Genomic DNA, 13,508 nt, shown 5'->3' with positions numbered 1-13,508 from the left:
GGAGCTTGCTCCCCTGCCTACACCCTTCAGTTTTTTTTTTTTTTTTTTATATCTGCATTCGAAAATTTAATAGTTCGATCATTTCAGTTTGATATTTTGTGATTCAAACTATTAAATTTTCGGTATGCTGATATAGACCCACTTTACATGCTGCTATAGTGTGGTGTTGTACATTTCTGCATATCCAGTGGAGTTAATTGGGTTTGATAGGAGAAGGTAGTTTGCCTTAAAGAAATTTCTAAAGGTACTTTAGGGGAAAATGATCTCTCATTTCAGTTTTATTTCGAAGGAGACTGCTTTGTGGCCAGACCTAACAAGTGATGAAGATATGCAAGGGATGGTGCAAGATGCTCCCATGTTAGTAAGGACAAGATTCAATATATTATTCTCCCTAGTGGGTGTTCTGACTAGTTGCTCCAGGGCATTTGCATTGACAAAGTCCAGGAATTTCTGTGCTTGTGCATTAGTACAGTGTAGATTTCTCAATCAGTAGTTGGATAGCTTAGATCACCTAAGAAAATGGTATTGTGTTTAATACTGAGTGATTCTAATTCTAAATATTGTAGCTTTCTTGTATCATAGAATGAGTCCTGTAGTTAGCTATTGTTATATGGACATGAAGAAGGTCTATTGCATCGTGTTGCTTCAATGTGAATCTCTTCTGGACACCTCCATCTTTTTCCCCTAGTTGATCTACACATGTGGAATTGCATTAAAACAAATTATACGACTATGGCCAATTATATGCAAAGAAAATGATCTACTTGCTAACATTTTTTAATTTAGTGTATCTCCAATACACCAGTAGTCTATATGCAGAACTGTTGTATCTCCAATGTACCAAAAGTCTATATGCAGAACTATTGTATCTCCAATGCACCAATAGTCTATATGCAGAACTATTGTATCTCCAATGCACCAATAGTCTATATGCAGAACTATTGTATCTCCAATGCACCAAAAGTCTATATGCAGAACTGTTGTATCTCCAATGCATCAATAGTGTATATGCAGAAAAGTTGCATCTCCAATGCAGAAGTGTTAAGGAAAACACTCTGGAATTCTTTAGCTGTTCTACAATGTGAGTTACAAGTGAATGCTGCGGATGGTCAGTTTATTCCTAGTGTTAGATATTGGGGTAATAAATTATTACCCAGCTATGCATGCATTAAAGTACGATGGAATCAGAATCAAATTGCATCTTACTTCTGTTTGTTGCAAATATTTTTCTTAATTTTTAAGGGGAAATCTTGGTGGAAAACTTTTCTATAAATTAAATATCATTTATTTATTTATTTTATTTTACATTTGTTTACCGGGGAGGTCCGTTTTCAACGCAGGCCCGGGAGAAAAGCTCCAGAACAATTGCTAACATACTATACATAAGACATTTACATGAGCACTGTGGTTTACACATTCACTTATAAAAATACAGCAGATAACATATGATTGCATACGATATTTACATAAGCATAGAGATTTAGACATACAATTAAAAGTATAGCAGGTAGTAACATATGATGGGTGCTCATACAGTATGTTTAGTAGAGATAATCTTGAAGATGTACTGAAGATAAGACAACTAAAAAAGGAAGTGAATATAGACAAGTTCATATGAGGTGCATTGACATTTTAAGGGAAAGCTTTTCAACTTAGACTATGGGAGAGTTAATGGGTATAGATGGGACAGTGTGGAGTAGGCGGCAGTGAGTTGGTCAGTAATGTGTGATAATACATAGTGCATTTCTGGGAATTTTAAAAACTGATATTTCTCTTAACAACATGCTGATAAAACTTTTCAATGAAATTTCAAAACTGTTGAAATTCTATAATGCCTCATGAGTGGTACATAATATATACTGTAAGATGAATAAACTTCCATGGCTTTTGAAGTAATAACATGGTGGATGTTAGGATGAACAGTAAACAAATACAAGGAAATCATCAGGATAGTGGGATGAATTATTAACCACTGGCAGGAAATGTCTTGATTAAAATTAATCATATATCTTCGCTTAACAAAAATATGCTAGTGGAGTTTATTTATGAGATTTACTCTTCAGCTCTTAGAATGTATCTAATGATTCCTTTACATTCTGCAGCATGCTTGCGCTGTCACTCTCCCCCGCTTCAGTTGCTAGCACTTGGTAGCAAGGTCAACAAGTGCATAGTAGGTGGGAACAAACTATCATTTTGTTAAAGCAACTAGAAGATATTAATGCAGTACTAATTTTCTATGATAATTCTATCATTACGCATCTTAGATGAACACAGTTCTGACATAAAAAAATCTTGCTCCAAAAACTTGTGCTACTTGTGTAATTAAAATACTTATTTTTTCTCATTAAAAACTGCTTCTTTATCTACGTGTCCAAAGCATGACTTATATAAATTACATGCTGATTATAAAGCAATACCAGAAATGTAAGTGGTGGCACACTAATAATTATTGACAATTCAATATTTTTTGTAGTTGATAATTTTTAAGTATTGTCATAGATGCTATAGATGCCACATATGACCTTTCCTAAATTTCATACCAGATTGCAACATGCAATAAAAAATAAATCTATCAAACACTGCTGCCAAGTGTAATATTTCGGTAGAGCCTATACTTAAAATCTTGACGTTGCAGGGCCACTTGAACAAATCATCTAGAGCATTACGGACATATTTGTGGCATAAAGTCAAGTCTGTGGCTAAGATATTATTGACATGCGAATACTAGAGCATGACACATGTGGTTCTGGTTCACTCTGTGACATTGAATAAGTCTGTTACAACCAAACATAAAACAAAAACAGCCACGTCTGCAACAAGTGCCTCAACTATATATATATATATATATATATATATATATATATATATATATATATATATATATGTCTATAAACCATGCACTCACAGATCCTGAGACACATTTTTGGCTTCCACTACCTGCGCCAATAAATCACATGGTGATTCTCAATAGTCCTCATCCACATCCAAACTCTGGAACAACCTCCCCCCACTTCTCCATCTAACTGAAAATACTCCAGTTTCTACAAAAGTTATATCCCACGGACAACAGAATATGCTAATGTTCCACCCCTGCTGGTTGAACACTCTTTATTTCCCGTTTTACCTGTTCTCACCTTTCACCATATCCCTTATTGTGGGACATCACACCTGTCACATGACCTTACAATTAATCACTAAGTTTCAGCTCATTTACTATATCTTGTTACTCTCAATTATTATATCATATACCACCATAACACTGCATAATACTCAAACTGTATATAGCTCATCCTACCTTACTTTATTTCTTTCACACAATTCCCCAAGTATTTACCCTGTATCCTCACTTACCCTGTATCTTCACTTGACCCTTTCAAGTCCCTGTACTTTATTAGCTGTTGCCCCATCTAATCCCATAGAATGCTATTCTGCTTTCTGCACAGATCTTTCCCTCTGGCATGCCTTATAAATTAACAGTGCTGTTCCACAGCCCTAGGTTTTTCTAGTGTTATTACTCAACATCATATATTATATAGTATAATCTGACAGTACTCCATAATACTATCGTGTAACTCCTACTTGTAATTTTACTACTTTTGTATATGTTTTTCTTAAGAAGTTTAAGGAGATTTAATACAGGATTTCTTGTATCAACTGTATCAATATGTTTTCTCATTTGATTTAGGCACCTTCTAGGGGACATATCCTGCAGGTTATCTTAACTAATTTTGAGGGAGTTAAGTTGTGGGTCACCATTGGGTACATCTGACCATTGCTCCCTAAGTTTTGATATTTGATGTCATAATACACTATCAGCTATAAGATGTAGAAAGTATGATTTTAGGAAATTAGATTATGATAACATCCGTACTGATATCAGTAAAATCAGCTGGGATGAACACAGGAATGACCTTGGTTCAGTGTGCTAAATTTTGGAGAGTGCATTATCTGATGCTACTAGTAATACTAGTTCTGTTTGTATTCATAATGCTGCAGAATTTAAATTCCAGTTTTGGTGGACTGCTAAGTTATTAAAATTATGTAAGAAGCAAAAAGGACATCAGGGTTTGTTAGGGAATTTCCAATAAATAGCAATAAGACCAGCCTCAAGATTATCAGCAAGAGCTTTAGTGACGTACTGAATAAAGATAAACAAATGTTTGAGTATAGACTGGCACATGATGAGATAAATAAGAAATCATATTATAAGTACATTAATAATGTAATTAAATCCAAATGTAATAATCAGGTGATAGAGGTGAACAGCATACAAATAGATAATCCAATGTCTACAGGTAATGAGTCTTTAGCAGTTCAACCACAGGAGTTAATTTACAGGCATATCATTTTGTAATGCCATCTACAGACACTAATCTTGTTATATGTGAGGATTTGGTGCTCAAATCCCTCAACAAAGTTAGGAAGGAAACAACTATAGTCCCAGATGATACTCCTACGATTCTAATATTATTTTTATAAATAATTCTAATACACTTTCTGAGTAATATGTTTAATGGTATTCTAAGGAATGGTTACATGCCAAGCTCTAGTAAAATTTTAGTTATTACACCTAAATTTAAAAAGAATAATAGGTTTTCACCACAAAACTATAGGCCAATTAGCCTGCCCCCAGTAATGGGTAAATGTTTTGAGAGGTGCATATTGCAATTGCTATCTTCTCCTAGTTGTACAAAGGGTATCATTCAACATGGATTATTGCAGGATAAATCAACCTTGACAAGTCTGGTGGATTTTCGTGACCAGGTTAGTTTAGCGGATGACTTAGGCCTGTCAGTGGGAGCAGTATACTCAGATCTTAGGAGGTCATGTGATTCCTTACCTCACTCAAAACTAATTAAAGCTATGTAATAATTTAATTAAAGTGAATTTCTTTATAGTAAAGATGGATTCAGGTCTGATTAAGTGACAGAACTAAATATGTTAGAAGACTTCGTATTTTCAGAGGTTAATTAAATTACAGATCTAGAGATTTTATTTCAAATCATTTGTCATTTGTTAAACATCTTAACATTATAAGGTCTAAAGGACTAAGACAACTGGCGTGTATGATGAGGATGCTTCACATATTAATGCTAAGAGCATGACAACATTGTATACATTTATATTAGGCCGTTAGTAGTACATCTTCATCTTCTCCTTAGGGGTCTCAACATCAGATCATTGGTCCACAGAACGAGTGGCAGTAGACTTTTACTGTGTTGAGTTACTAGCCCAGCACCCAACCTTCCTCAGAAGGCACACACATGCACATACTTACACCTAGGGCCGATTTAGAATGTCCAATCCACCTGCAGCATGTCTTAGGAATGTGTGAGGAAACTGGAGCACCTGGAAGAAACCCATGCAAGCAAAGGGAGGACATGCAGACTCCACACAGAAGGCAGCCCAGCCGAGAATCAAACCAGACAACCTCTTGCTGTGAGGTGACAATGATAATTGCTGCAGCACTGTGGCTGCCCTAGGTCATTATTAGAACATAATAGTTCTTTACTGTCTTTAGAATAACACTCAGCTTAATAAACTGGAACAAGTCCAGAGTAGGTTGACCAGAAATATTCCAAGAGTAAAAATGCTTTGCTATAAGGAAAGATGTGCAAAACTTTACTTGTATACATTACAGTAAATGTATTTTAGGTGATAGGTAATTCTGGCTTATCTAGCATATAATGATGAAGAAAAAAAAGCCCTGCTCAACTTAGAACTAAGCTCAAATGACCTCATTCATAAATACTCAAAACTTAAACTTTAAATTATATTTAACAGAACAATACTAAGAGCTAATTCCTCAGCTATGGAATAGTATCCCCTGTGCAGTAAGACATTCTAGGAGCCTCAGTATATTTAAAGGACATTCAGACTTAAAGAGGGGTGAAAAGGTCTAGGACCCTATTTTTTAAGTCACTGTATTAAACAGCTTTAATCAAATCACTGGAAAAATATATTGTATGAACATTCAATACTTATTAATAGCAAAAATGAAGCATACAACATCAAAAAGCTCTCCCACAGATCACATGTTACATAACAGCCAATCACAACAAAAACAATAAAAATAACATATAACAATTTGTACAAAAATGAAATAGAATTAAAAATTGGCAGCCTGTTTCTTTTTTCAAAATGGCAGATATTTAACAATTACAAAAAGAGGGGTTGTGTGTAACATGATTGCCTACTGAATTCATGTTTTCCAATTCTTCTAGAGACTTGTGGCAAGACATTAAAACATTCATATACTCCAGTCCTGAGGGTAAGGATGACTGTACTTCATTTTCTAGTACCTCAGGTATTTGTAATGGCACAGACACTGTAGGAAAAATTTGATTTAATTTTGTGTAAAGATAACACTCTTCCTAAAGTTCATAGACCCTTTTATGAGTTACACAGTAATAAGTCTAATTTTTTTTGTGCTGTGTTTTGCCAGGTAATGTTACTGTGCAAAATAATGACACTATACAGAAGTTTGTCAGCTTTTCTAACTCTTTGCAAACTGATATAAAACATAGTGTTTTTATAATAGCAAAAATAATAATAATAATAATAATAATAATAATAATAATAATAATAATAATGCTTTTCAGACATTTAAGTTTATGGATATTTAAATAGCATGCATGTTTGTCAGGTCAGTATTATTTTTTTACAGCTGACTTTGTAAACGCTGATGATGCTGCTGACAGATTTTCTGTAGATGCTACAACATAAGCTAGTAATTTTTGTCAAACTAATACAATGCTTGTCACAGATTCTAGGTATAATGTTATGCATTGTATTCAGGCTAATATTTCATCTGATGCCATTATTGCTTTTTCTACTGCAGGCATGTTATCGGAAGCTAGTAATGTTTGTCATCTTAATGGTATGCTTGTTACAGGGTCTGTAAATAATGTTACTGACAGTATTCAGGGTGAAGTCTCGTGAACCTATTACCACTCCAAGTAGTATTTCTTCATCAGGAACTAGTCTCTGCTTGTTGTGTTATTGCTATGTTTGTCAAAGAGTCTGTGGACAATATGACCAACAATTTTCAATTGAGATTTTATCTGTAGCCAATAATGTTTTTAATGAATGAGTATTCAGTGACCCAAAATCTATCCACAACTGGAGATGTTACCAATATAACTGTCATCAAAAAAAGAAATAACCCATTTCCCTTTTTCAGGTAAAGATACCCTAACAGGGGTATTTGCAAGTGATGCTTCAAATATTAATGACTATTGTACTATAATGGTATATCTGAGTTATCATTAAATAATGTGCCTGCAGATACCGCGAATGTCAGCCCAGCTGTAACAAAAATCACAGACGTTATGAAAAAGAACCCTTTTGGCTCTTGATCTGTTGTTTTTTAAATTTTTAATTAAAGCATACATTCTTTGGATGAATTCAAAGCACTATTATTAAAAAATGGTTTTAGTTTTGTGCCTTCTGGTAGGGCTGAAACAGACAAAACATTGATTGAATTGAAGTTGTTTGCTAAGAAACTGAGTTTGCATTATCTGTTGAGTGATTTTAAACATGCCATTACATTTAACCCCCATTACAACAGACTATACAGTCATTTCAATCAGCTTGTAAGGATAATATTAAGATTTTATTAGACAAACAACCAAATTAATAGTCATTTAACCACAGTAAGAAAGAACAGATGGTTATGTATAGTCTAGGTCACAACATGGGCATTGGTATCATGAGAACAGGTAAGGGATGGACCAGTACTGATGGATATAGACAGTTACATTTCCAGGCTCTAAGGAAATGTTAAGCCTGCTAAACTCCTATGAGTTAATGACACATTTTGATATACATAAGGCCTCTAGATACATTGATTATTGCATACTGATAGCATTTATTTTCCCTTATGAAATTTTCTGCATGCAGAATTCCTTAAAATTTCCAACTTCTTTAGTATTCTGAAAATGTATAACTCAATCACTGACTCCCTCCCCATCTTCATCTCATAGTTTCTGCCTTAGGTTCTTAAACCAAACCTTCATCTTTATTAAAGAACAAGGTTTTATCATGAGTTGTGCAGAATACTGGGTCATATGGGAAGGATTCCTGGCACATTTTGGAGCTTATCAAGTATGTGGATTTTGATTATATTTTTAGCCACCCTTGTTATTAAGGACTTTTATGCAGTGATACCATCAGATGTGGATCTCAGGATGGTGAGGAATACCTGCATTCCACTTATTTTGTCGGCCATCTTACTGCAGAGGTTATTTGTACATTGCTGGATATTATTTAGAATTTTTTTCATCTCTAATAAAAAGAAAGTACTATAGACACATCAGTGGGGTTACCATGGAGACAGCTGTCACCCCAACATTTGTTAATCTGGCTATGACAAATGGGATACTGAAAGCTGTCTATGGTATTAAATTCTGGTGCTTCATCAGGTTCTGTATTTGTTACATAGATTATGTCTTTTTAATGTGACAGAAGACTGAGGAAAGACTCAGGGAATTTATTGATGTTGTTAACAATTCTACCACATTTCTTTCCTTTATAGCCAACTGCTCTAACACAAGTGTTAATTTTTTGTATGTTAGCTTAAATACAGAAATAACTGATGGTACTATAAGTTCAAAGGTTTGTATAAAATCAGCTTTCAGTAATAAAATAAATAGAGACAATGCCAACAGGCAAAAGACTTCAAAAACTTAAAAATAAAAATACGATCACAAACCACGTAGAAGCTAGTCACTGTTTAATAGAATAAAAATTCAAATGACTGAGTGCTTTCACCTTTTCATATAAAAGGCTTCATCAGAGACTCTGATGAAGCCTGTTTTATGAAAAGGCGAAAGCGCTCAGTCGTTTGCATTTTTATTCTATTAAACAGTAACTAGCTTCTATGTGGTTTGTGATTGTATTTTTATGTTTTTGAACTTTCAGTAATAAGTAGCCACCCCACCTTCATTAAGGACAATGTCATTAAGGGATGGGATATCCAGATTTTTAAACTGGCATGTCTAAATAAAAAATGTCATATTAATTTGGAGTACTGAAATCTATCCTTATATGTTAGTGGTAGAAATAATGACTATGTTTACATTCTCAAAAAAAGGTACCCTGTCCCCAAGAATTGTTTCTGAGGCTCAGGTTTTTCACTGTTGAAAGTAGACTAGTTAAGCAGTCTTTAAGCAACAAGTGGATCAAGATTTGATCAGGATTTGATCAGCAAAACTGGAGTAACCCAACTACATGTACAATTGAAATACTTATTGAAAGGCCATTAAGATAGTACATACCAACAAACCTGAAGGAGTTTATGCCTGTAGGTTAGCAAGATGTGCAGATATATGAATGTTAGCCCACACATTACAGTTCTTACATTAGATAGGACTTTGGGAGCCAGATCACACTACACTTACATTTTCACATGTGTTATGTACCTTACCTCTTGTGACAGCTGTGAAGTGTTCTTTGTTGGTAGAATGTCTTGTAAGCGGGCACAGGAGGTACATGAACACATGTATACCATCAAGAATAAACAAAACATATTAAACATTCTACACTTTGCAGTAATTTAAAATGTTTTTCTGTTCTATTTTGGACCATGTGAAACTGTTTAATAAGGGGAATGATTTGCAAAATCTTTCAGACATTAAAGAACTATGTAGGCACCTAGACTTGAAAGTAAGCATTGCACCTGGGTTAAATGAGTCCATCAGTATTACATGTATATGGAAAACAGGCTGACAAATTAAAATTCTCTTATATTGTATTATACAATGCAACATGTTGCAAAATGTTTTCATTATTTTTGTTATGATTATTTATTGTGTGACATATAATCTCTGGAGAGGACCTTTTAAATGATCCTCAGTTTTTGCTCTGAATAAGGTTTGCAATAAACAGGAAAAGTTATCAGCTATATAATGGTTGTAACTCCTTTACAATTATGTTATTTGTTTTATTTTTCCAGTTTATACATACTGACAGTGAGTGCTGGGAGTGTGTTTTTTGCCATCCAAGCTTAAGCCAATGTATATAAGATTTCTCTATACGCACAGCACTAAAAGGCTGAAGAGTGTTTATAAAGTATCTGTCTGGACACAGCCTTCTGTTTTATTTTATGTAACAATTTTTACCACTGCAAGTATACATTTAAATAAATCATCATTTGGTAGCTGCGAGCAGTAGTTTTTCTAAACCCACAATGGGAAACAGGCTGTTTTTATAATACAACACATCTCTGTAACAGCGTCTAAGTTTCCATCACTTATTTAGATATTATACTTTTCAACATAAACTAGCAGTTCAGATAGTGGTAGATGCTGCAACTGCATTCCTTGAGTTAAGGAAACTGGGTATGCATCCTTAGTCTTTAATCAGTGGTTTGTAAAGGTGAATAATAATCTAGTTTGTTATGACGGTGAACATTCCAAACTCATTATGATCTTTCATATTGTTATTATGAGATGCAAAACACAGGCACAGACAGATCAGTTTCATATGAAGCAGCGTCATGTAGAAGAACACCTGCATCTCAACAGTGTGTTTAGTATTAAATCAAATCCTGCTCTCAGACTTTGATGACAGGTGACTGGTCAGATGTGTTCTTTGTAGCCTGTTATTAGTGCCTATAGTGCAGTCATTTTTCAGCTTTGCAGGAAAAATGATTTTAATCTGGTTAGCAGATTCATTCATGCAGCATTGTCATCCTATTCATGAATGTCATGTTTCACTGCTCTGATAGGCAGTGGAATTCAGACCCATCAGTTCAGTAAAAATTTGACATTTGCATATGACTATATTTTATTACTCAATTTAAGTTATTGACTCGATTTTAATCATAATGTGTCAGCTCAGGTAATATACTGAGTTCTAATTATTAAGAATTCGCTAAAAGTAATGCAGTGATAGTTGTGTTACAGTGCATCCGCTCTAACTGTGCACTGCTAATAATGTTTAATCGCTATGTAACATTTAGAGCACTGTTGCCGATGTTTAGTTATATATCGGCTCAAGCTGTGCACTGCTAATTATGTTTGTTATGCAACATCTGAAGCAGAGCCCTACTTCTGATGTTTGATTAATATATTTAATTACTTTTTAATGTATGATATTTAATTTCTTTGTATCATCTAAAGCTCTGCACTGTTAATGATATTTAATTATTTTGTATCAACTAAAGCTGTACATTGCTGATGATATTTAATTACTGTGTATATACTAAGACGTCCATTGCTAGTGGTATTTAATTGTTATGTATTACCTAAAAGTGTGATGATTAATCAGGGTAGTAACTGGCATGATGATATAACACCTACTGGGTTCAAATGCATCATGAATAAAGATTGGCATTACTCAACCCAACTTTAAGTTAGGATATATGTATATAGAAATGGCAAAATAGATGTAGAAAGGTTTGTTTTCCATGTAAATGTAGAAAAGTCATCAGCTAGGGGACGAAGGGAGGTACCCACCCCAGGAACAAAGTATTTGGGGACATGAATGGCAGATGTCATTCAAACTTCATTGTCTTACCAGCATTCAGAAATTAATTATGGTGTTACATTTGTGGTCATAGCAGAAGCACTCTACACCTCCACGTGTGGCATAATCTGGAGCAGCTGCTTGTAGCAAGCAGTTTGATATGGTTTAATATCAAAGAAAAGCAATTTTTGTTCTTCATGTCCAAGGAAATAACCTTTTTGTTCCCTCATGTAAAGTTGAAGGCGGCATCAGACTGGGGATGGTGCTGGTTGCCAAAATAGCCAGCACCACTGTGGTTCAGTGCTCTATCCCAGTTGACAAATACAAAACAAATAAAAATAGAATTAAAAAATGAGATCTGACATTGTCAATCCTGGCCAAAGGATTGCCTAGCATTACAAACTTCATTTTATTTTTATTAAAGTTTAACTTTACAGATGAGCTTTTCAAAAGACTCTTTTCTCAGTCATGACCTAGGCCAAGCAGGCATTAACACTCACACAGAAATATCATGATGGCTTTGGAAGAATAAAAAGCATAAATACAATATATACAACAATAAAGAAATAGGTGGTATTCACACAATGAGAACTGTCAGTATAATAAAAAATGTTAAACAGGGTGTATATTTGAGCAAATATTACCTATAGAAGAATTACATACAAGAAAAAGATAAAAAAAAAAGCATTACTAAAACAAGGAAGTAATCTTTAATGTAAGATGCCCTTCACGTGAAGGGAAGTAATCACAGGTAATGAAGCAAGTAATGTTGCATTCAGTAGATAAGTAGTGTTTGAGTTACTTCAGAAATTATGGAGAATTGCTCATCTTAGTTCATCAGGCAGTGAGTTGCAGGTCACCACAGTTGGTTTAGAACAGACTTTTTTCACATATTTATATATGGTAGGAGGAGCTAACAACTGTACGGCCTCCTGACACCTAAGTGGCCGGTCAGAGGAGTACTGTACACTAAAAGAGAAGATCTTAGTGGAGCAAAGCAGAATTTATGTAGTATCTTTTAAGTAAGGAACAAAGAAGGAAAGTAGATGCTTTGTTAACAGTTAACCGGTAAGCTTTCTAAACTAAAGTGCAGTAATATTCATGCTTTTGTGTTGGATGAATGAACCTTAGCATTTTATTTTCAGTTTTCTGCAGTACAGTGGTGTTTTGTGCAGAGATATTAACTAGCATTGATAAGGAATATTCTAACCTAGGGAAGAGCACACTAAGGTCAATAGCTTTCCTTGCTTCAAGTTTTAAGAAGCTGGACATTTTGTCGACTCTCTTCAGTTGGCTTTAGACTTTTTGCAACTATCTGACAGCATGTTAATATGCAGAATGATAAAGTTTATAAAAAGTAACAGCAAGGTATCTTTGCTCATTAACAGAAGAAATATGGAGCCCTTACTGTCTCTAATAATGAGTGACATTATAGATCCTTTTACTTGTACAAAGACAAATGATATTTTTGAGTGTCAGTAGCTAGATTGTTAGAAGATCGTCAGTCTAATATATTTTGGAAATCTTGTTGCTGCTTTTGGATTTGCAAGCTGTGCTTGTGAGAGTTAATATGTACAATATCATCAGAACAAAGAAGTAGATCAGGTTGATGTAGGTCTGCAGGAAGGTCATTAATAAACAGAAAAATGTAGAGGACTTTAAATGGAACCTTGATGTGCACGTTTGAAAAAATAATTGTGACAGAGAGATCATTGTCAGAGGAGATGGTGAATGATATATCAGAAAAATAGTACATTTCTGAAAATCTTTAGGAGCTCAGCTTTGTAACTAGTATGCTGTGATTAACTTTATCTAAAGCTTTTCATAAATGTAAAAATATTGCACCTATGAGTGGACCTTCTTCCATATTTCATATATTTAGTTAGTATGTATTGGTAATACTACTATATGGGTTCATATTATGTTATTTAAAGATAATGTAATCGAATGATCAAAGCTTCAAAATGGCTGCATTTCGATGCTTGTATTGTGGGGGGCTGCGCCCCCCCCCCCGCTAAATATATATTCCAACTCCAAGA

The sequence above is a fragment of the Protopterus annectens genome, chromosome 11.part0 (genome assembly GCF_019279795.1).
Source record: "Protopterus annectens isolate FY-2018-M chromosome 11.part0, PAN1.0, whole genome shotgun sequence".
NCBI lineage: Eukaryota > Metazoa > Chordata > Ceratodontiformes > Protopteridae > Protopterus > Protopterus annectens.
This window is presented reverse-complemented; position numbering follows the sequence as displayed.